The sequence below is a fragment of the Cervus canadensis genome, chromosome 5 (genome assembly GCF_019320065.1).
Source record: "Cervus canadensis isolate Bull #8, Minnesota chromosome 5, ASM1932006v1, whole genome shotgun sequence".
NCBI classification, from domain to species: Eukaryota; Metazoa; Chordata; class Mammalia; order Artiodactyla; family Cervidae; genus Cervus; species Cervus canadensis.
In genome coordinates, this window is record NC_057390.1 from 68,908,925 (window position 1) to 68,931,411 (window position 22,487).

General features: G+C 43.5%; 1 protein-coding gene across 1 annotated transcript in view; it reads right to left on the reverse strand.

The window, feature by feature from the left end:
* The window catches only part of MAPRE3 (microtubule associated protein RP/EB family member 3), a 57,091-nt gene that overhangs the window by 17,049 nt on the left and 17,555 nt on the right, over window positions 1–22,487 (reverse strand). The gene's annotated exons all lie outside the window — the stretch shown is intronic.

Here is a 22,487-nt window from a genome sequence, read left to right on the forward strand (position 1 = left end):
TCTTGTGAACTATATAGCATTTGTCTCCCCAAAACCTTAGTTATTATCTCAATTTTAAATATGAGGAGATGAAGACTCTGGGTTCAAGTGACTCACTCAGATTTAAGATTAACCACTGGCGAGGCCAGACCATGAACCCAGGCCATCTGCACCCAAATCCTGTGCTCCTCCCACACCATGGCACTGAGGCAGGAAGACTGACGCGATTTTGCACAGTGCTAGTGCAGGATGGGGCTGCTCTGGTCGGTAAAGAATCCGCCTGCAATGCGGGAGACCTGGGTTCGATCCCTGGGTTGGGAAGATCCCCTGGAGGAGGGCATGGCAACCCACTCCAGTATTCTTGCCTGGAGAATCCCATGGACAGAGGAGCCTGGTGGGCTACAGTCCACGGAGTCGCAAAGAGTCGGACACGACTGAGTGACTAAGCACAGCACAGCACACTGCAGGGTGACTTGCCCCGATCTCGGCTCCTGAGCATTAGGAGAAAGGAAAGGAGATGTCAAAGGTTTTCTACTTTATATTCCTTTCTCCAAGCTACTGCAGCATTGCTCACTCAGCAAGGGTTTATCGACCATTTCTGTAATGTGCTAATCCCTCCACGAGGCACCATGAGGACACAGGATGATTTTAAGTCATGGGTCTTCTCCTCAAGGAGCCTTTGTTTGGTTGAAGAAATAAGAGTAACTCATAAAACAGCACAGGATTCCACAAACCAGAAAATATGAAGCACTAACTTGTGCGAGTGCATTTGGCTTTTAAGTGCTCCAGGAGAGTGTAGAGGATGAGAGGGGCCTTAGTAGTTAAATGGCTTCTGGGGGAAAGTGGCACCAAATTTAAGACTTTAAAGATGGTAGGATGTTAGAGAGAAGCAAAGAGAAAATGGAAAATTTGGGACACGGGAAACATGTTTACGATTACTTTCCTTTGAAAAATGAGCATGAGACCAATGATCAAGTCTTAGAGGAATGTTACAGGATGTGATCAAGTGAGGAAATGGGAGAGGCAGGTGGTGTCCCTGGTGCCAAGGGAGTGACCAGTTTCGATGAGGAGGTTACCTGCCCTGTTTAATGAAGTTACCAGGCCTTGGATGGAGAAGTGGTCATTAGATTGTGCAGGGAGAAATGATGAAACTCTGAGTCCTTGTGCTGGAGTGTGAGGACTGAATCTTGACCTGAAGACAATTATGAAGCCCCAGATTATTTGCCTGAGAGGATGCGGAGGAGAGAAATAAGGTGTTTGTCACCAAGGCCGGGGGGTCTGCTGTGGCACGGCAGGTGGACTTGATAGAACGTGACAGCTCGTGAGGTGAATACCTTGCTTCTCTCAGGAAAATCTGGAAAATTCACATCCTATCCTTAAATTCTAGGTCATATCTGTCTAAGGAGGCTCATGAAAGCAATGTCATGGTCTTCCTAAAGTTTTACAACACGGTATCATGAAAGAAATGAGGGAATGAACAAGAAATTCAACATAATAATGTCTTGACTAAGTTGAACATGTGGAGAATGTTTTAAATATGAATATACTGTTCTGTTTAACTGTGGTTAACCAAACCCCCTTTTGGGCTTTAGTTTTGAAAATGACTCTATTAAAGCAGGGTTACTAAGGAATTTTCAGAGCCTCGATTCACTTACTCTCTGATCACCATTTGTGGAGTGTGTGTTCCAGGCGCTGAGCCTGGCATGAGGCCTATAGGAAGGAAGGGGACCTACTCTGTGTCCTTGAGGATTTCATAGATTAGTCTGGGAGCTAGATAAGAGGACGAAATAACCAAAGGGCGACACATTACACTACAACCCCAGATGCAGGAAGGATGCTGCTGGAGTAACTCTGTTGTCTGGGTCAGTGAAGGCTTCTAGAAAAAGCATAGTTTGAGTGGGGTCTTGAAGAAGCAGCTTATCAAGCAAACAAGAGTCAATACGACAGAGGAACAGACTGGGAAGACGGAGCAGATTTTGAATAGTTTACCCCAAAACGCGTGCTGGAGGCAGAAGAGGATGTGGTTAGTGGTAGAAGCTACAAGCAAGAGCTCCACAAGAGAACTGGGAGTTATTCCATCCTGGGAAAAGCTCATCAAGGGATTTTTTTCCCCCACGTATACAAGATATTTGTAACAATGCAAAAATATCCCTAACACTACTATAGTTAAAATAGTTAAGCATCATTTCCAATAAAAAATACAGCAAATGAAATTATAGTGCTTAGAAACTGCATTAAATGTATAACTCTTGGGGTGTTAGCTTATATTATCTTTTCTGGCAAAAACTGAAGAGATTTCCAAGTGCTCCTTGTAGAAATCAAGTGTCCCTCCAAATTTTTGTCAACTCTTTATTTTGAAATGATTTTAGACTCACAGCTGCAAAATAGGACAAAGAATTCCCATGTATCCTCGTCCAGCTTCCCCAATAACATCTTACATAACAATTGTTAAGGCCAGGAAACTGACGTTGGTACATTATTTACTGAGTTACAGACCTTATTTGGATTTCATGAGTTTTTACACACCCTCTTACTTTGCTGCTGTTGTTGTACAGTCTAAGATATGTTATCACATGTATAGATTCATGTCCCGAGGACACAGACTGTTCCATAACCTCGAAGAAACTCCCTCATGCTATCTTCTCCTACTTTGATCCCTGGCAACCAGAGATGTGCTTTCTATAAATTTTCTGGAATTTTCTATAATTCCATAATTTTAAGAATTTATAGAAATGGGGGCTTCCCTGGTATCTCATCTGGTAAAGAATCCACCTGCAATGCAAGAGACCTTGGTTTGGTTTCTGGGTCAGGAAGATCCGCTGGAGAAGGGACAGGCTACCCACTCCAGTATTCTTGGGCTTCCCTGGTGGCTCAGCTGGTAAAGAATCTGTCTGTAATGCGGGAGACCTAGGTTTGGTCCCTGGGTTGGGAAGAACCCCTGGAGAAGGGAGTACTTCTGGAGTACTTCTGGTACCACTTACCCACTCCAGTATTCTGGCCTGGAGAATTCCATGGACTGTATAGTCCATGGGATCGCAAAGTATGGTCCAAGTACATTGCTAAATAATGGTGCAAGTGCAGATATACCACGGTTTATCCATTCACCCACTGAAGGACATCTGGGTTGTTTCCAGTTTTGGATGATTATAAAAAAACCTATGAGAACCTTCCTCAGCCTTCTCTTGCTTTGTTCATGACAGTCTAGCTTTGGCAGTTCAGTTCAGTCACTCAGTCATGTCCAACTCTTTGTGACCCCATGAACTGCAGCATGCCAGGCCTCCCTGTCCATCACCAACTGTTGGAGTCTACCCAAACCCATGTCCATTGAGTCGGTGATGCCATCCAACCATTTCATCTTCTGTCGTCCCCTTCTCCTCCTGCCCTCAATCTCTCCTAGCATCAGGGTCTTTTCCAATGAGTCAGTTCTTTGCATCAGGTGGCCAAAGTATTGGAGTTTCAGTTTCAACATCAGTCCTTCCAATGAACACCCAGGACTGATCTCCCTTAGGATGGACTGGTTGGATCTCCTTGCAGTCCAATGGACTCTTAAGAGCCTTCTCCAACACCACACACAGTTCAAAAGCATCCATTCTTCGGCACTCAGCTTTCTTTACAGTCCAACTCTCACATCCATACATGACTACTGGAAAAACCATAGCCTTGACTAGACGGACCTTTGTTGGCAAAGTAATGTCTCTGCTTTTTAATATGCTGTCTAGGTTGGTCATAGCTTTCCTTCCAAGAAGTAAGTGTCTTTTAATTTCATGGCTGCAATTACCATCTGCAGTGATTTTGGAGCCCAGAAAAATAAAGTCAGCCACTGTTTCCACATCTATTTGTCATGAAGTTGTTAGGTAGTTAGAATAGGGAAAAGGAGTCTAAAATGGCGCTGGCTAAAAGACCTGAAAGGGAAAAGCTCACAAAAATAGAACAAAGGAAGGTCCAAGGACCGGAGTGAGGACCTCAGGTAGAACAAACAACACTCCTGGCTGGCCCAATTTACATAGGACAGGCCCAGGGAGAGAAAAACATACAAAAAGAGGAGCCAAAGCTCTCTCTCTCCCACGCTCAGGCACTCTTCTCTTCGCATCTTTGGGTCAGAATGCCCTCATGCTTCGAGGATGGATTTACCTGTTATTATCTAAATAAAATAGAGCTGTAACACAGAGCTGTAACACTGATTTGTCTAAGAGCTATAACACGGTCTGTCCAAAACCCGAGAGCTGTGACATGCCAAGGGCTTTAATGTTCATCACTCCAAATCTTTGTTGTGATGAGGCAAAAACCGAGGAGTATACACTCGCCTGACAAAGAGATGGGACCGGATGCCATTATCTTTGTTTTCTGAATGTTGAGCTTTAAGCCAACTTTTTCACTCTCCTCTTTCATTTCTATCAAGAGGCTCTTTAGTTCTTCTTCACTTTCTCCCATAAGGGTGGTGTCATCTGCATATCTGAGGTTATTGATATTTCTCCAGGCAATCCTGATTCCAGCTTGTGCTTCATCCAGCCCAGCATTTCTCATGACGTACTCTGCATATAAGTTAAACAAGCAGGGTGACAATATACAGCCTTGACCTACTCCTTTTCCTATTTGGAACCAGTCTGTTATTCCATGTCCAGTTCTAACTGTTGCTTCCTGACCTGCAAACAGGTTTCTGCTTTGGCAGAGATCGCTCCAAACTTTTCTGTCCTCTGAAACTACAAATCTGACTGGGTTTTGTAGGTGGGAGACCTAGGTAATAGGTTGGGGAGGAGCTAAGAAGACACAAGTATACAAGCAACTCTTTGGACTAACTACTCCAAAAATTATGGGTTTGTCTCAGTTTAAACCTAAGTTTGTGCCCCTCAAGGCCAGGCTCCTACTTTTTACATGCATTTATACCATAACCCAAGTCTGTGAACTCATCTTTCTAGATGCATGATTTCAGCAAGGATACTTGGGGATCACAGTGGCAGTTCAGGCAGCCTTTAATTTGAACAAAATTGAGAGGAGCTTTAAAACAAAAGGGGAACACAGCTTCAAACGTCCAACTGATTGCAGGATCACTGGAGCTGAATCCATTAAGGTTCAGAAAGACCTGTCTAAATTTCTACCCAACTTGCACAAAATCTTCTTAAATCAGAAGCCAAGGAAAGACTAAAATAGTCAAAAGCATAACAGAAAAAGGACTCATCATATCTTGAACAGGTAAGTCTTTATAATACCCAATGTGTGGGGATACAGATTTACTCACGACCTTGGGATCACAAATAGGATAGTCATTTCCTGACCAGAACCAAATACTCTTTCTTTTATCTCTAGTGCCTCCTGAGGTTGCATATTTTACAGTCACAGATTCATGTTCTGCTTTCTTTAGTGTTCCTTTAGGTCAAAACAGTCAATATTTGTTTGCCTCTTTGGGGCAAAATCAACAATTTACCTAGACTGTTATACCTAAAAGATTTACTGAAGCTATTCCTACTTTTCACAGGTCCCCAAACACAACCTCAAGGATCTTAAATTTCCCTGTGATTCTTTATGTGGTTGACCTTTTATTGTATCCTAATGATGAGAAAAGCTCTAAGACTGATTCTAACTAGCTATTGTTTTCTTTCAGAAAGGGCATAAGGTGTTTTGTGTGTATGTGTGTGTGTGGCCACCCCTTGCGACATGCGGGATCTTAGTTCTCTGACCAGGGATTGAACCCATGACCCCTTCAGTGGAAGCATAATCTTAACCACTGGACTGCCAGGGAAGTCTCAAAGTGTGTAAGTTTTTTAAAGAGAAGTTACAATTTTGTCAAAGTAGAGTTCATTATGCAGGCATGATTTATCCCAGGAAGGTAAATTCTTTACTTCTGATTATAGGCCATTTAGAATGTTCCAACTTTTCTGAAATTATCACACTTACAACTTAACCACGTCCTTGGTATGCGAGTCCCTTCCTTGGGAATCTCAATGTGAAGAGGCCTTTTGTCAGTTAAATTAGCCCTTCAGCAGCCTCCCACTCTGGGCTCACCTAATTATCATAAACATTTCTGTCTGTGTTTGTGAGATCTGGACAAACTGTTGGTGTTATGAGTCACTTTCACGGGACTCATCAGACATCAAGTCTACCACAGACTCCCTTGATTGTGGCAAGGCCTGCCTACTCAGCTCTCTTAAGGGAATTGGCCCTAGTGGCTAAGCTAGTGGGGGCTTTTGTCCACTTGGTTTCAGGGTGCCCTTTAAATCTGACGATCCTTCATGCTGTACAGTGTTTGTAGCTCACTGAAAATACACGTGTCTCAGTAGGCAGGCTTATCCCTAGTGAAATCCTATTATGTTCTCTCCAACATACTTTGATTCACTGTAGTATTTCTTCGAATTTTGCTGCTCTACTTTTACATGTCTTGTTCTCAACGAGGTCATTTTGGTCTATTGGTTTCTGCTCTAGGAAAAAGAGACTGCTGGATAATTCAAGAAGGAGAAAAACTGGATCTTGATTTAAGAACCAAAACTTTGGCCACTCAAGGGGGAGGCAGGGTTGCTTTCTATTCTTGTAATGCCAAAGGTCTTTTTTAGACCTCACGTGCACATCAACATTCTCTTCCTTTCTTTGCCCTCATGGTGGTAATAACTGAAGGTAGCTTGCCCTCAGAGGGACTCAGAGAACTCAGGGTCCTTAGGATGGTGCTTCTCACACTCTGCGTGCTACCTCTTGGGAGGTCAAGGTAAGGTCGTGATGGGACCATCTAAATAGAATCCTTATCATTTCCTTCCTGGAATCACGATTCTGGAGTTTTCTTTCTTTTAGTCTGGATGGTGGTAGTGTGGTGGTGGGGCCTGGTCTCACTGAGCACAGACTCACTTGGGTTCATCAGTCATTTATTTGTTCACACACGAATCTCTGCTTTCATGTATGAATACTGAAGCACCTACTGTGTGCACAGAGATGACCTGGCCAGAGGAATCCTTCTTTCAGCCCTAGATGACTTCTCATTTGAGGAGGAGGGCTGTACACAGTGGTTAACTGTTGACTAGTTAATAACTATCTCAAAGGGATGTGCAGGGATAAGTCACTTTTCTGGCTGCCTCCCCAGGAAGCTGCAGCATGTCTCCAAAGCAACTTCATATGATTAAAATCCCCCCTCCAAAAAAAATAAAATAAAATCCCCCCTCCATCACCAACAGGTAGAATCTACCAATTCGGTCTTCTTAGCCTTCTCTTTGTTACAGATGATGAGATAGGTCAAGAAGGCCACCTCACTTGAGGTACCTCATGATGTGGGGGTGTGGGGAGGGCTGTTTCAAAAGAGGCCAGACCCCTAGAAGCACCTCAGTCCCATGCAAGCCAGGATGGCCTTGACTTAGAACTAAGATGGGACAGATGATGACTCCACAGTGGCAGAAAGGACTTTCAAAATAAAGGTAGATGAATGAGGCACGTGCCCAACATCACAAGTCCTCTGCAGGGTTTGTCTGGATAGGGACCTGCATCTGCCACCTGGAGGCACAGGAAGCCCTGCAGACCAGCACCTCCAGGCAGGGGCTGGCTGAGGTTCTCAGCGTCCCTTCTCTGGGACCCCAGAGGCTGTGGGCACTTCAGTCTGGTCAGGGCTAGTACAAAGTTAAATCCACGTGATGGTCCTAGGATAACAGCTCAGTGACAAACAAAAACCTGCTGTTGCGAGTGCAGGGGACTGTATTCCATTAAACACGGGTGGTGAGAGTAGAATTCAGTACAATCTCTTTGAAGGGCAATTTGGCCAAAAAATGGTATTAAAAGCCTTCACATTTTTTGTATACTTTTCCACCTTAATTCTACTTACAGAATTAAGGAATTTGACACAAAAGCAATAATTATGGGTATACATAAAGCTTTTACAGTCTTCTCTGGTGGCTCAGACAGTAAAGAATCCGCCTGAATGTGGGAGACCTGGGTTCGATCCCTGGGTTGGGAAGATCCCCTGGAGGAAGGCATGGCAACCCACTCCAGTATTCTTGCCTAGAGAATCCCCATGGACAGAGAAGCCTGGAGGGCCATGGTCCACGGGGCTGCAAAGACAGTTGGACATGACAGAGTGATTAAGCACAGCACATAAAGCTTTTATAATAAAGAAAAACTGGAAACAAGTGAAATGATCAATAACAATGAATTGTTAAACAAATCATGGTACATCTACACCATGCAGCTGCTTAGGACAATGATGCTGTAAAAGAATATGTAGTGACTCTTTGGCATCACTCGCTGGCTGGCTGACTTAGCATTCACTCCCGACACCCTTTCCCCTCGCCTTTCTATGACTAGAGAGGCCAGAAAAATGAAATACTTGTTTTCCAGCCTCTCCTACAACTAAGAGCCACCCTGAGACATTAGGTAACAGCCAACAGGCTACTGAGCTGGGCTGTCCTTGATGACATCTTTGAATTGTTCTACCAGCCTGGACCTCCTACTTTCAGACTCTTGTCATATGAGGAACATATTCCTATTATTTGTTTAAGCCACTGTTGGTTTGATTTAGGATTTGCTGTTACCAGTACCCAAACATAATCCCAACAGAAAGACATGGAAAGATGTTTACAATATATTAAATCAGGGGAAAGTATTACAGAGCAGAAGTATACCCACAGGCAGAGAAGAATAATGTGAGGGTGTATTCTAAAATAATAATTGTGGTTCTGTCTGATTGTGGGTTTATAGGGGATTTTGATTTTCTTCTTTGGGTTTATCTGGATTTTCTAAATTTTTTACAACAAACATGGATAATTCCTGTGGCAAGGAAAAAGCTCGATAAATATATATATATTAAAAAAAAAACAGGGTAGAGAAGTAATGGAAGAAACTTGTGGTCAGGCAGCAAGATGTCTTTGACAATAGCTGCCAAAATAACCATTTTACAGCTTCTATTACTGTCTGGGTGGTTCAGGCTTCCTGGAGTGGTGGTTCTTACCCTTTCTTGCTGGTTTCTCTGGGTTTTTTTTGTTTGTTTGTTTGTTTGTTTTTGATGTCCTTTAAAGCTCTAAGCCTGTCTTTATTTATTTATTTTTTTTACATTTTTATTTTTTGCATTTATTTTTATTCACTGGAGGCTGGTTTCTCTGGTTTTGAAAGGTCCCCATTGGGTTCCAACCAGGCTCGCTAAGGCCCACCTCCACCAGCAGGGCACCATCCCATCCTCAGGGACAGCCCACGAGGCCACAGGGGCTCTGAGCACTTTCAACGCATCTTTCACTTCTCTTCACTGAGGGGATTGCTTCCCATCCCCTAACCCCATCTCATTTCTTGCTCTCCCCTAAGCTTCTTGGCAGAATCAAATGAGACAACTTATCTAAAAGTACTTTGTGCAGTATAAAGTGTAACAAAGTGTAAGCTATTTTTCTTATCTCTGTCCTTTCTGGCTCTTCTCCCTCCCTGTTTTCACTCTTTCCTTTCTCTTCTTCCCTTGTTCCTCTTCCCATTCCCTCCCCCTGCCATGGTAAAACAAGGACAGGAGGAGCCGGCAAGGCCTTGAACCTGTACTTCTGTCATATTTCACATGACCCTGCCCTGTACTTATTTGCTTACAGGCTTCTTGCCCTTGCTCAGCAGTGAGCTCCTTGAGCAGGAACCATGTATTTCAACCCCAAGAACCTTTTAACACCTGACTCACAGTACACTCCTGGCAAATGTTTGCCTGATATCACTGAAGTGCATTTTTAAGATTGTTTTGTTATCTGGATAAAACACAAACACTCACACAGTTGTATCAGTGTAAAATCAGTCTTCCAACTAAGTAAGTAGAAATGTGTTACCTGCATCTAAAAAATTAAAGTCTCACAGAGTATTTTTAAGAACTGAGAATTGATAAGATTAGCAGCTTGGAAAAACTAATTTTTTTTTTTTTCCAAACTGCAGTATTGATAAATGTATTTAAAACTGAAGTGGGAACATTAATGATAACATGGAAACAAATGTTTCACAATAAAATATTATAACTAATTAATAGTTTAAATCTGTTATACACTAAAATGCCCAAAAAGAAAAAAAAAAAAATCTGCAAGGATCCATGAAATGCCACGTTAAAAAAACATGTACTTGAATCCAATCCAGCCTCTCCCATCCTGGCCAAATTGTCAAAACATTTACTTTTTCTCATCCATCTCATCCTTTCCAGTCTCTCTGACATCACTGTTGTCCAAACTGTGACTTTGTGACTTGATGGTATTCCTGCCTTTAGTCTCCTTTAAACTTTTTCACCCCTCATCACAGGACAAACTTTCTAAAAACATCGCTTTAATCACCCTCTGCGCCATGTGTGCTAAGCCTCTTCAGTCATGACTGACTCTTTGCGACCCTATGGACTGTAGCCCGGCAGGCTCCTTTGTCCATGGGAGTCTCTAGGCAAGAATCCTGGAGCGGGTTGCCACGCCCTCCTCCAAGGGACCTTCCCAACCCAGGTATCGAACCCACATCTCTTATGTATTCTGCACTGGCAGGCAGGTTCTTGACCACTAGCGCCACCTGGGAAGCCCTTTAATCCTCCCACCCCCTGCTAAACCTCCAGGGGCCCTTCACACCTACGCGTATTCTATAGCATAAAAACCAGACTTCTTGGGCTGGTGCTCACAATTCCACTCCACTCCTTCCCTCTCATTCTTTCCTTTGGATTCTCCATTCCTTAGACTCTCAGCCTCACACTGGTGTTCTCTTCCCACCAATCTCCCTTATACTGAAGCCCTGCTAGTCCTGATTGTACCCGGGTGCCTTCTTCCTTTTAAGTGAGGCTCATGTTCCACCACTTCCTCCACCACGGCTGACAGAGCCAGGATCCCAGATTGCTGTGATGGGATAACGGCCAAGAGGCTAAACCATTCAAAATACACGTGAAGTTCTGCATTTAAATCTTTAAAAACCAAATGGAAACAAATGATGTGTCAGGGGACATAAAGACCTGCAAACAAAGTGTGCAAACACATAAGGGGTTTGAACTGATGGCAGCTCCATGTGAGTTGCCACCGTGCTGGGACTGACAACAGGCAATGGGGGCAGCAGCTGCAGCAGAGGACCCCACTGACTGAGCCCATCATGGCCCTGACCCTACTGTGCATATTATTTACCTCACGTACTCCTCACAACATGGAGAGTATGACTGGGCTGAGGGTACCATCAACTGCATTTTCTGGGCTTCACATCCACTACTTTGCAGACTACTATTGAAGTAACCCCTGATTTGATGTCTTTCATTGCCTTCAGCACGTTCCCCATGATGGACACCTGTCTGCCTCTCCAGCCTCCCACCATCACACTCCCTTCCCACACCACGTTCCAGCTCTAAGGCACTGTACCAGGCTGAGTCAGACTTCGGTGCTATTCGTTTACACTTCTGTTGGAAATGCCTTCCCTTCCTTGCCACTGATCTTCATTTGGAAAGTGGCAGCCTAACCTCCAGATTGATCTCAAGTGTCAGTTCCCTGATTCTCACCCTCTTCTGCTGGGCTGAGTTAGGTTGGCCTTCTAGGAGTTTCTCTAATACATGTTGGTGCACTTCTAACACAGTTCAGTTCAGTTCCGTTCAGTCGCTCAGTCGTGTCCGACTCTTTGCGACCCCATGAACCGCAGCACACCAGGCCTCCCTGTCCATCACCAACTCCCAGAGTTTACTCAAACTCATGCCCATCGAGTCGGTGATGCCATCCAGCCATCTCATCCTCTGTCATCCCCTTCTCCTCCTGCCCCCAATCCCTCCCAGCATCAGGGTCTTTTCCAATGAGTCAGCTCTTCGTATGAGGTGGCCAAAGTATTGGAGTTTCAGCTTCAGCATCAGTCCTTCCAATAAACACCCACGACCGATCTCCCTTAGGATGGACTGGTTGGATCTCCTAGGGGATCAAGAGTCTTCTCCAACACCACAGTTCAAAAGCATCAATTTTTCGGCACTCAGCTTTCTTCACAGTCCAACTCTCACATCCATACATGACCACTGGAAAAACTGTAGCCTTGACCAGATGGACCTTTGTTGGCAAAGTAATGTCTCTGCTTTTTAATATGCTATCTAGGTTGGTCATAACTTTCCTTCCAAGGAGTAAGCGTCTTTTAATTTCATGGCTGCAGTCACCATGCCCAGTGATTTTGGAGCCCCCCAAAATAAAGTCTGACACTGTTTCTACTGTCTCCCCATCTATTTCCCATGAGGTGATGGGACCAGATGCCATGATCTTAGTTTTCTGAATGTTAAGCTTTAAGCCAACTTTTTCACTCTCCTCTTTCACTTTCATCAAGCCGCTTTTCAGTTCCTCTTCACTTTCTGCCATAAGGGTGGTGTCATCTGCATATCTGAGATTATTGATATTTCTCCCAGCAATCTTGATTCCAGCTTGTGCTTCTTCCAGCCCAGCGTTTCTCATGATGTACTCTGCATATAAGTTAATAAGCAGGGTGACAATATACAGCCTTGACGTACTCCTTTTCTATTTGGAACCAGTCTGTTGTTCCATGTCCAGTTCTAACTGTTGCTTCCTGACCTGCATATAGGTTTCTCAAGAGGCAGGTCAGGTGGTCTGGTATTCCCATCTCTTTCAGAATTTTCCACAGTTTATTTTGATCCACACAGTCAAAGGCTTTGGCATAGTCAATAAAGCAGAAATAGATGTTTTTCTGGAACTCTCTTGCTTTTTGATGATCCAGCAGATGTTGGCAATTTGATCTCTGGTTCCTCTGCCTTTTCTAAAACCAGCTTGAACATCTGGAAGTTCTCGGTTCACGTATTGCCAAGCCTGGCTTGGAGAATTTGAGCATTACTTTACTAGCATGTGAGATGAGTGCAATTGTGCGGTAGTTTGAGCATTCTTTAGGATTGCCTTTCTTAGGGATTGGAATGAAAACGGACCTTTTCCAGTCCTGTGGCCACTGCTGAGTTTTCAAAATTTGCTGGCATATTGAGTGCAGCACTTTCACAGCATCATCTTTCAGGATTTGAAACAGCTCAACTGGAATTCCATCACATCCACTAGCTTTGTTCGTAGTGATGCTTCCTAAGGCCCACTTGACTTCACATTCCAGGATGTCTGGCTCTAGGTGAGTGATCACACCATCATGATTATCTGGGTCATGAAGATCTTTTTTGTACAGTTCTTCTGTGTATTCTTGCCACCTCTTCTTAATATCTTCTGCTTCTGTTAGGTCCATACCATTTCTGTCCTTTATTGAGCCCATCTTTGCATGAAATATTCCCTTGGTATCTCTAATTTTCTTGAAGAGATCTCTAGTCTTTCCCATTCTGTTGTTTTCCTCTATTTCTTTGCATTGATCGCTGAGGAAGGCTTTCTTATCTCTCCTTGCTATTCTTTGGAACTCTGCATTCAAATGGGAATATCTTTCTTTTTCTCCTTTGCTTTTTGCTTCTCTTCTTTTCACAACTATTTGTAAGCCCTCCTCAGACAACCATTTTGCCTTTTTGCATTTCTTTTCCATGGGGATGGTCTTGATCCCTGTCTCCTATACAATGTCACGAACCTCTGTCCATAGTTCATCAGGCTCTCTGTCTATCAGATCTAGTCCTTAAATCTATTTCTCACTTCCACTGTAGTCATAAGGGATTTGATTTAGGTCATACCTGAATGATCTAGTGGTTTTCCCTACTTTCTTCAGTTTAAGTCTGAATTTGGCAATAAGGAGTTCATGATCTGAGCCACAGTCAGCTCCTGGTCTTGTTTTTGCTGACTATATAGAGCTTCTCCATCTTTGGCTGCATTCTAACACAGACAGTACTTATCTTTTCCTTCCACTTCACCATGACTTTTTCGAGGGCTGGGATTAAGTCTCTGTATCCCTATTGTCTCGTGTGGCGCCCAGTACCTGTTCTCAGAACTACATTGAGGCTCGGAGAGCTTAAGTAACTTGCCCAAGGTAACAGAGCTGGTAAGAACAGAACTGGTTTGAAGCCAGATACCTGATTATAAAGCCCTTCTTCTAGGATGAAAAAAGTGATAATATTGCTCCCCTCTGGGCTTATCAGACCACACCTGGAATACTGAATTCAGTTTCAGGAAGCAAACATTTAGAGTAACATTCATGAGCAGGGGTAGGTTTGAAGGAGAATGACCATCATAGTGGATGCAGTGAATATACTCAAATCCAGGTCACATGAAGATTTGATGGAGAAACTAGGGGTTTAGTTTAGAGATGGAACAAAAACACAGACTGACCCAAGAACCTTCTGTAATGACCTAAAGAGCTACCAGGGGAAGAGTAAGAATTAGACTTCTCTGTGGGCACAAGGGATGTAATTCTGACCAAACTGTTGGAGGTACAAAAAGATAGATTTTGACCAACTGAAAAAAAAATTTCCAGTGGCGCTAAAGGCAGCATAGTTTTTCCAGGAAGGGGTAAATTTCCATCACAGCAAGTTCTGAAGCTGGCTAATACCCTCTGGGGATGTCCCAGGGGGCCAAGAACCAGACTGAAGGCTGGACTAGGTGAGTTTTACTTTCAGGTGACCTGTTATGATCCTTTCCAATAGATGCTGACTGCATTCTCTGTCTTCTCTAACAACTCCAGCCTTTGGCAAACCCTTTACCCCTCAATATGAAGGAATTTTATGAGTTTACATAGTTCCCTTGGTGATTAAGTATATATGTGGCCTGCCACACAGCATTTAAGGTATCAATCTATCCTTTATATTATCATTTAGCTTATCCACAATATCTTTCCAAATAGATATGTGCCGTGAAGTCAGGGATCACATATCATGTGATATACATCTTGGGCCCCACATATCTATACTTGTTCAAAAAAGAATAAAAATGTTTTAAATGCTCACTTTACAACTTTATCTGCTAAAGGGCTTGAACTTTTTTCCTTAAAATTCACTGGAAAGTAAGAACTAATTCTTCACTACTTTTTTGCCAGGTTATTTTTTTAAAAAAATAATTATTCATTTTGGCCATGCTGGGTCTTTGTTGCTGTGAGGGCTTTTCTCCAGTTGCAGGGAGCAGGGGCTACTCTCTACTTGCAGTGCCCGGGCTTCTCATTGCTGTGGCTTCTCTAGTTGTGGAGCAGGGACTCTAGGGTGTGCAGGCTTCAGTAGTTGTGGCTGCTGGGCTCTAGAGTACAGGCTCAATAGTTGTGGTACAGGGGTTCACTGCTCTGCGGCATGTGGTATTTTCCCAGACCAGTGATCAAACCTGAGTCTCCTGCATTGACAGGTGGATTCTTTACCAATGAACCACCACGGAAGCCCCTCTTTCAGGTAGTAATATTTTCTGTTCCTCAGGTGAAGAGCTTAAAATGGAAACATTATAGGAAGTGGTCTCTGCTAGTTAGCGGAACTTCAGTCTCTATTTCTTATGGTTGCCCAAGGACCCCAGAGGCAGGAGCTCCACTTTTGAACCCACCAGTTGCCAAGAAGACCAAACACTCTGATAAGGATGACTGAAGGACTAGACATGATGGGCAGGCATGCGTGGGCCAAGCACACTCAAGACACAACCCTTCCATCTGCTGTCTTCCCATTGTCCTGTATAGCCCACACATCAGTGGTCTCCAAACAGGGAAGGCTCAGCAGTGTCTCACAGAGAGAACTTTTCCAACACACACACACCCCTCTCTAGAAATAGGCTTGGTACGTGGAAAAGTTCCCCAAGTGATTCTTATTTGCCCCTCAACCTGTGTGAGAACCATGTTTTCCTCCTAACACCATCATTCACCCCATCATTCCTCCTCCATTTATTTTTCATTTATCTCTTTAGATCACTACAAACTCATAGATTATTTTATTCAATGGGCTATGATACATTACTATCATTTATTCTAATGCTCAAACTGTGCCAGTATTGGCCACTGGGAGCCCCCTTCAGCTGGCTTCTCTGTCTTCTATGACATAGCCCCATCATTCTTGGGGAAGTTCCTTAGTTCCTGGTGGTAAAAAATGCTCAAGGCTCAACTTGCACTTCTCATGCCTCCATCTTGGAAGAAGTCATTTTTCTAAGGACTCCTGGTCCTCTAAGTGGAGAGTAAAAATCTCTTTTGAAGACTTAAGCTAATACTTATGATAAAAGAGGACTGAAGTAAAGTCAAGAAAGGACAAGAAAGAGCCCCCTCTGTGATTATGACTAATAAACAGGGGTCAGCACTTAAGAGCTAGAGCTCCTTTTTTTTTTTTTTTCAAACAAAGCTTTATTGGAAGACAACCACACTCACTCAACTGTACACCCTATAAAGTGTAAAATATGTACTCTTTGGCCCTATTGATCTAATATCTATTGGCCCTAATGTCTTTGGCCCTAATATCTATTGATCCCTGCTAACACATATCTGCACGTTACAGATAGGATTACCTAGCATGAGGAATAGTGTGGTTTGGAAATAAGTAAATAAGACTAATACATTTCCTTAGAGGTCACAAGGTAGCACTTTTAACAATGCAAAAGAAGTTACAAACTTAGAAAAACTGCCACACGTCATCATGTAGAATCTGGTTGAAAAGGTAATTATAAACAGAGGGCTGGTTATTGTGGAATCTGAAAAAAAGATGACTGGAAAATAAAACTATGTTACTGCAATTTCAACATTATCCAAGGAGTGGAACTCTGTTTAGTTGGCATTGGCATTCTGGTCACTAGGACAGTGTCTCTTCTGGCAGAGAGGGGAGAGTTAATCAAGCTTGACCATAGTGTGAATGATACATCTTTTCTTAACATTGTGCAACTGTACTTGCTCTGATTTCACATTCACAAAGCAAGCTCAGATTATTTTTCTGATTTTCAAGGTATCATGACATAGGGTAGAAGTGTATCCCTTGCTATATTGAATTTACTTTCTGGTACAAATATGCCTGAGCAAGTAAATATAAATCACTTTTCTTGGGACTCAGTGACCTTAAGAAGAGCTGATCTTTATTTATTTGTTTTAATAATCGGAGGACAATTGCTTTACAATGTTGTGTTGGGTTTCTCCCACACAACAATGCGAATCAGCCATAAGTGTATCTTCCCTCTTGAGCCTTCCTCCCACCCCTCCCCCATCCCACCTCTCTAGGTCATCACAGAGCACTGGGCTGGGCTGCCTTTGTTATACAGCAAGGGAGAGCTGATCTTTAAAGTATCACATCTAAGGACCTGAGAGGCTAGATCCCAAACTGTGTCAATTCCCTTAGAACAGGGCACAAAACAAAACAGTCAAAACAGATTGTCACTACATTTCTTTCAAAGTGGGCAGATGCAGGGAATTTCCTGGTGGTCCAGTGGTTAGGACGCTGAGCTTTCACTGCTGAGGGCCTGGGTTCAATCCCTAGCCAAGGAACTAAGATCCCACGAGTTGTGAGGTACAGCAAAAAAAAAAAAAAAAAAAAAACCCAACAAAAAAAACAAAAAAAAACACACCAAAAACAAAGTGAGCAGATGCAAAAGTCTGCTGAAATGTTGGACAGCTCCTACCTGTGAAGATTAAGACTCAAGCCAAATTCTGGGGTATCCTGGAAGCATTCCTTAAAGTCAGTGTTCTCAATAAGTCTCTGTCTTGTGGGAGAAGCTCACCCTCTACTTAGGAGAACATGGTTCTTAAGATGTCCATTATAGTTCTGGCTTTCCTGCTAAGCATGAACTCTCAGACCCAACCAGTGGCCAAGACCAAGTTGGGCCTACACTAGTAGGATAAAAGACTGGAACTGCTTTATTTCCTAAACCTAGCAAGCATCAGTGTTGGTAAGGCTGAGAAGGGGGCAGAGGGCTCAGCAGCTGATCCTCACCCAGCCATGTTACTGGGCAGGGAATCACACCCATGTGCACCAAGTGATCATAGCAGAGTGTGTTAAAACTACAACGTGAATTTGGGGGCAAGGGCAGTGGCTCACATTTGTATTTTTAATTCTAAAGCATGGCTCAAAATAAGTGCCATTGTCTTTTGAGTGACCTGTTTTCTCTTCCCCTCAAACAACCCATCCATAACTTTTAGAATAGGTTAGTATTAAAAAAAAAAAAACTGAGAACATTACTCAGTGAGAATGAGTGTCCTGCTTTCCATAAAATAGGACTTTAAAATCACTTTCCGGACAAAATGTATTGCTGTAGCTTTTAGATATAAATATGGACATGTCTCATTTATCCTTCTCCCTTAATTATATAACAAATAACAGCTTCTGATTTCCACAAATCATGAGATTAAACAACTATACACAACCAGTTTCTTATAGGAAGCTGGCACAAAGGAAGGATGTGTGGGTTGGAGGTGGTGGTGAAAGACAGGACATCACGTCTCACTTGTGTGGTCCTGGGGCTGATCAACCACGCCTTCCCAGACTCTGTTTTTGATCTTTTAAATTCAGTGAGCACACCCTGTGCACCCACCACGTGTCAGGGCCAGTGCGGGTCACTGCCGACAGGCAGATGAACAGGATGAGGCCCCTGCCACCAAGGAGCTCACATCGGGAGAGACCCCGCAGAATGATGACATGCACAGGGCTATAACATCAACCCATTCTTCCCCGGTGATCCTTTGAGCAATTACTCTCTTGGCAATCACTTTAATCATTACCGAATTTGAAAAAGTAAAAAAAGTGCTATTGAAATTCAAATAATATACATGGGTATAAAATAAAAAGGTAAAATTGCCTGGTATCAGGTATGTGTATTCTTCAGATCTTTTAATATAGATACTGAAGCTAGGAATACGCATATTTGTTCCACTGTTTAAAGAAAGTATAAATATTCTGGGACTTCTTTTCCCTTTAAACATATCATGGTTACTTTCCCATGCAGTGCACCGAGATTCACCTCATTCTCTCATGGTTACATAGTCTTTTGTACCTAAAAATCATTCATTTCTCTCAAAAGGTTACGAAAAGTTTTGGGCAAATGGTGATCTGGCCTTGAAAGGCAAGCTGGATTTCATTTCGTGTTAAGAAAAGCCAAGAGACGATTCTTGTGATGCGGGAAGCAGGTGGGGACAGCCTGTGCATGCCTGAGAGGTATGGGAATACGCAGCATCTTTGAGGACCCTCAGCAGTCTGGTGAGGACATGGTATTCTCTGTACTTTGGTTGGCATCATAATCATCTTGAGAATTTCTTAAAATTGTAGCTATGCTGTCTCCTACATTGAGACTCAATAGGTTCATGACCCCTTAGTCTTTGCCCTTGCCAGGATGCTAGTCTGCCTTCCCTTCTACAACAGTGTGTATTCACACCATCCTTCACAAGATAAGCAAGGCAGATGAAGGCCCAGAAAGGCTCCATGGTTGCCTAGTGGGAAAATCCTGGCATCCTTACACTTTGCTCTCACTTGGCCATTTCAGTCTCAGTCTTCTCACATCTTCTCCTTCACCAACTTTTCGCTGTGTAGTTTTATATCATCTTTCATCTGAGAAGTTCAAAGTATTCCCAATGTTGACCTCATGGTTGGGCAATGGGAACAGGTAATAACCTAATTTTATAGAAGGATAAACAGAGGCATTGGGAACCTCACTTTCCTACCATGGTGAGTCAACACTGAAGCTGAGAACAGAATTCAAACCTGCCTTTCGTTCTGCTCACAATATTATTGTCCTTTCCCCTGAATTATGGATTTTGGATCACTTTTCTCATTAATCGAGGCAGGGTGTGGAAAGCATCCTGCATAGCACCCAGCTCACAGCAGAGACAACCATTTCTCTCCTCATGGCAACCAAGTGGAGGCTGCTCAGAGCCTCCAGAGCTTAGTGGGCGGTGTTTCTTTATGTGCTGCTCAGCCCAATGGACCAACAGACATACCGGGAACAACGGCACTGGCAGTCACAGCCTGGCCCCCAGCAGGTCTGCCTGCTTCGGAGGGGAGAGTAGAGTGGTCTATAGAGAGGTGGCCCTAAGTGATGGGTTCCTTTTTGTCCCTTATCTTGAGCTTCACATGCTAAACTACAGCATGGATCCAATAAGCTGCTTCTTTTTAAAGTGAAATTTTCATTAATTGGAGTCTCAGACCTTTGTGTTGTGAAGAGAGGAGCTGAAGCAGAATTAAGCCTGTTTAATTATTTGGCGAGGTTCTGAGGCACTCACCATAACTTCTCATCGTGTTTCACCAGCATGTAGGGCACCTCTGTTTAATGCTTTGTCCTAGAAATGAGTGGTTAGGAACACAAACATTGCTGTCCTAACAGACTCTTCTCTGATCTCTTTACTGGTTGTCAAATCTCCTTTTAAGATTCTCCAACTTTATATTCAACCATGAAAACCTTTTTCAAAATGGGCCTCAAGTATTTTTTAGTAGATAATGTTAACGTTGAGAATTAATTATCTTCCCTCACCCTAAGTCTACTTCTTTGAAGTCAGCCTTTCATCTGTAGATATGAAAGTAAACATTAATAATTAATGATTTGTTATCCTCTCCAAGTAGAAGTTTTATTTACTTCTGAGGAAGAAATAAGTATTTCTCAGAGTCAGAGAGACAGGTAGGAGCAGAATGGGAACTCGGCTTTCAATGGTCTTGATGAGGATTCAAGCTGACTCAAGTAATTCCATCTGCCTTTAGGAGCAACTGGGTCACTCTCTCTGGTCACGTGTCCTTCTGACACGTCTAGAAGGAAATATGCTTCAGATGGTGGATCTACAGCTTCTCACTCTCCCTTCTGACCAACACCTCTTGAATCACTTCCTTCTTTTCTGGGAGCATCTCCCATACACCCTGTATGCTGAACTCCCCAAGTCAGCACAACGCATGTGGCCCATTACCTCTAGACCCAGTACCATGTATACTTCTGGTGACTCATCCTTTGGCTCATCTCCAAGAGGCTGTGTCTCCATAGCAACAGTTCTATGACTGATGGCTGCATGAAATGCCCTTACAGACCCATTCAGCTAGCTGGCTTGATAAGCATCAAAGGCGAATGCTGTAGGAGACCCTCCTCCCCACCACACACATACATTATCATCACCTCAAAAGCTTAAAGGGAGAACTTCACCTTGCCTAGCTTACATTCATACTCCATCTTTAAAAAAACTATTTATTTATCTATGTATTACCATTATATGCCTAGAAGAATCTCTTTCATTTGTAAATGTGAGGGTAACACATTCCATGTTTACCTCTGCAAAAGAAGTGTTTCCTTTTGATACTGCATTTCTCACTTCAGGGAATAGCATCTAATTTGAACACGCAGGGATGTGGTAAACAGTTCCACCATTCCTATCCACACCCCTTGGGATTTGCAGATGCCCCCTCGCTGCCATCCCCCACCCGCCCCCCCTCCACTGCCCCGCCAAACGTACCTGTCCTAATCCCTGGAACTTGTGGATATGTTACCTTAAATGAAAAAAGGGGCTTTGCAGATATCATTAAGGATTCTGTGATGGAAAGATCAGCCTGCATTATCCAGGTGGCCCTAACATTATCACAAGGCTCTTTATAAGGCGGAAGGGAGGGGTCAGAGAGAAGATGTGATGATGGCAGCCAAGGTCAGAGTGATGCGGGGCTACAAGCCATGGAATGCAGGCAGCCCCAAGAAGCTGGAAAGGCAAGGACAGGATCTTTCTCCTGGAGCCTCCAAGAAGGAACAGAGCCTTGCCAACACCTCAATTTTAACCCATGACTTTAGCTTCCTGCGGCTGCTGTAGCAAACTGTCACACACGGGAGAGCTTAAAAGAAGAGAAATTTATTTTCTTACTGTTCTAGAGGCCAGCAGTCCAAAATCAAGATGTCAGCAGGGCTGCATTCCCTCTGAAGGCCCTAGGGGGAACCTGTCTTTGCCTTTTCTAGTTTCTGGTGGCTCCAGGCATTCCTTGGCTTGTGACTACATCACTCCACCAGGGCCCACCCAGATAATCAAGGGTAAGCACCCCTTCCCAAGATTCTTTTTAAAAGTAATTAATTAATCTTTGGCTGTGCTACGTCTTTGCTGCTGCATGTGGGCTCTTCTCTAGTTGCTGCGAGTTGGGGCTACTCTCTAGTTGCAGCACTTGGGCTTCTCATTGTGGTGGCTGCTCTTGTTGCAGAGCATGAGGTCTGGGGGCGGGGCTTCAGTAGTTGTAGCTCCCCGGCTTCAGAGCACAGGCTCTTCAGTTGTGGCACATGGGCTCAGCTGCCCTGCAGCATATGGGACATTCTCAGAGCAGGGATCTAACCGGCGTCCCTTGCATTGCAAGGTGGATTCTTAACCATTGGACCACCAGGCAAGTGCCCCAAGATTCTTAATCACACCTTTGGTCACGTAAGGTAATATTCACAGGTTCTGAGGATTAGGACTTTTGACGAGTCAGCATTCTGCCCACTCTATCTACTTCAGACCCCTAGAACTGTAAGATAACAGATTTACATTGTTCTAAGTAACACCTTTATGGTAAGTGTTACAGCAGCGATAGAAAATAAATATGCAGACCGACTGTATTTCCTCCCACTTGGACTCTCTAAGCTGAAGAGTCCCTCTTGTTCTCCCACTCTGTGGAGATTGCTCTGTCTATGGTGGTGGACTGGGCCTCTTTAGAGCCTTCTTCTGGCACCTTACTTCTATAACGCGGGCCTCACCTGCTCAGATCCACACTGTCAGAACATGGAGAAACGAGATGTACAGAAGAGAACTCAGAACTAGAATACTGTGAAACGCTG